Source organism: Acinonyx jubatus, chromosome D1 (genome assembly GCF_027475565.1).
Source record: "Acinonyx jubatus isolate Ajub_Pintada_27869175 chromosome D1, VMU_Ajub_asm_v1.0, whole genome shotgun sequence".
Taxonomy (NCBI): Eukaryota; Metazoa; Chordata; class Mammalia; order Carnivora; family Felidae; genus Acinonyx; species Acinonyx jubatus.
In genome coordinates this window covers 14250159-14253119 of record NC_069390.1, presented here as the reverse complement: position 1 = coordinate 14253119, position 2961 = coordinate 14250159, and the positions used below count along the sequence as shown (strand labels likewise).

At 38.2% G+C, this 2961-nt stretch overlaps 1 pseudogene; it reads right to left on the bottom strand.

The window, feature by feature from the left end:
• Nucleotides 1-238: 238 nt before the first annotated feature.
• LOC113603345 (olfactory receptor-like protein OLF2) lies at nt 239-1358 on the bottom strand (annotated as a pseudogene).
• Between the last annotated feature and the right edge of the window lie 1603 nt (nt 1359-2961).

Below are 2961 nucleotides of genomic sequence, written 5' to 3'. Positions count from 1 at the left end.
GCATGACTGACTTAAAATGGAGACGTACAATAAAATATAGGGTACCTAAATATTGGCATCATAGTAGCATAGTAAAATACTATGTTAGTTAAGGTATTTGAGACAATTTAATAATATAATATACCATGGAAGTATAATAGGAGATTTGAAAACAGAAGAGTGCATTTGCATGTGTATGTATATAAATATATATTTATTTGTACTATGTGACTATTTACTTAAAATCACATTTTATTTTTCAACTTTCCACCATCTCTTTCATATCCTTGTTCCGTAGGCTATAAATCAGAGAATTTGACATGGGAATCACACGAGTGTAAAACCAAGAGTTCATTTTGGGTTAATCCAGGAAAGAGGAATAATTTGGCCAGGAATATATTATAGAAAAGCATAGTTCCCCAGAAGACTCTAACAGCCATTAAGTGGGAAGTGCAGGTGGAGAAAGCTTTGAACCTCCTCTCAGCAGAGCGAATCTTCAAGACTTATACGACAATAAGGGACAAGAACTCCTAAAAGGGTGCTCCATTCAATGAAGGCAAAAATGTTAAAAATAACAAAATCATTGGACTGTGCATCTGAGCAAGACAGCAATAGGAGAGTAGAGATATCAGAGAAGAAATGATTAATCATATGACATACAGAAGACATAAGCGGGATGTTCATGTCAGGGGTATCAAAGCAGCTGACATTCCCACCATAAGTATCCTAGCCATGGACAGGGAGCACAAGGGGTTGCCAATGACTTTATACTAGTGAAAGACCATCATCAACAACAGTAGACACTCAGAATCTGCAGATACAGAAGATGAAGAATTGCCTGTGATGGAAATTGATTTGGTGTTAGCAAATAGATCTACCAGCATCTTGGGCCCAATTGGTATGCAAAAGCAGAGGTAACAGAAGGCAGGTGACTGAGGAAAAAGTATCTGTGTGTGAAGCTGGGAATCCATTTTAATTATAAAGGACATTCCAAGAGTTTCCAGGAGATTAACGAGATACATATCTAGAAACATGGTAAATAAGGCCACTTTGGTGTGCAGTTATTGGTAATTGCCAAGGGAAATAATTCAGACAAAAGGGATCAATTAACCCTGACTTTCCTCTTCATTCTTGTTGCAAACTTTTACAAAAACACTCAAGAAAATTATAGTTCGTAATTTGACTCTTCTAGGTTTATCCATGATAAATTCCCCCTTTTTATTCCTTTTATTAAAAAAATTTTTTTTTTTCACATTTATTCGTTTTTGAGAGACAGAGAGACACAGAGTGTGAGTGGAGGAGGGGAAGAGAGTGAGGGAGACAGAATCCGAAGCAGACTCCAGGCTCTGGGCTGTCAGCACAGAGCCCGACCCGGGCCCAAACCCATAAACCGCAAGATCATGACCTGAGCTGAAGCTGGAAGCTTAGCCAACTGAGCCATCCAGGTGCCCCAAGGCCTATTTTCTTTTTTTTTTTAATTTTTTTAAAATTTACATCCAAATGAGTTAGCATATAGTGCAACAATGATTTCAGGAGTGGCATCCTTAATGCCCCTTACCCATTAAGCCCATCGCCCCCTCCCACAACCCCTCCAGTAACCCTGTTTGTTCTCCATATTTGAGTCTCTTATGTTTTGTCCCCCTCCCTGTTTTTATGTTATTTTTGCTTCCCTTCCCTTATGTTCATCTGTTCTGTGTCTTAAAGTCCTCATATGAGTGAAATAATATATTTGTCTTTCTCTGACTAATTTCACTTAGCATAATACCCTCCAGTTCCATCCACGTAGTTGCAAATGGCAAAACTAATTCTTTTTGATTGCCTAGTAATACTCCATTGTATAGATATACCATTTCTTTATCTGTTCTTCCATCAATGCACATTTGGGGTCTTTCCATACTCTGGCCATTGTTGATAGTGCTGCTATAAACATGGGGGTGCATGTGTCCCTTCAAAACAGCATACCTGTATCCCTTGGATAAATACCCAGTAGTAAAATTGCTGGGTCGTAGGGTAGTTCTATTTTTAATTTTTTGAAGAACCTCCATACTGTTTTCCAGAGTGGCTGCACCAGCTTGCATTCCCACCAGCAATGCAAAAGAGATCCTCTTTCTCTGCATCCTCACCAACATCTGTTGTTACCTAAGTTGTTAATATTAGCCATTCTGACAGGTGTGAGGTGATATCTCATTGTGGTTTTGATTTGTATTTCCCTAATGATGAATGATGTTGAGCATTTTTTCATGTGTCGGTTGGCCATCTGGATGTCTTCTTTGGGGAATTGTCTATTAATGTCTTTTGCCCATTTCTTCACTAGATTCTTTGTTTTTTGGGTGTTGAGTTTGATAAGTTCTTTATAGACTTTGGATACTAACCCTTTACCTGATATGTTGTTTGCAAATATTTTTCCCATTCTGTCGGTTGCCTTTTAGTTTTGCTGGTTGTTTTCTTCACTGTGCAGAAGCTTTTTATTTTGATGAGGTCCCACAAGATATTAGCCACCTGGATCCAGTAATACATTAAAAAAAAGTTATTCACCAGGACCAAGTGGGAGTTATACCTGGGATACAAGGCTGGTTCAATATCTGCAAATCAATCAATGTGATTCCTCACGTCAATAAAAGAAAGGCCTATTTTCTTAATAGCCTCCCAGCTCCCTTTAAAAAAACCCTGACCTAAATGACCCCATTTCATTTCACCTTTCGTTTTTAGCAATTTAATTTAATTTAATTTAATTTAACTTAATTTAATTTAAATTTAATTTACTAATTTAATTTTACATTATTTTATTTTGAGAAGGTGAGTGGGTGGGGGGAGAGGGGCAGAAGGGGAGAGTATGCTGAATATGGAGCCTGATGTGGCACTTGACCCCACAACCCTGGGATCATGGCCTGAGCCGAAATCAAGAGTTGGACCCTCCACTGACTGAGCCACCCAGATGCCTCTATTTTACCTTTCAAACAAACGACAAATGAATGACAATTG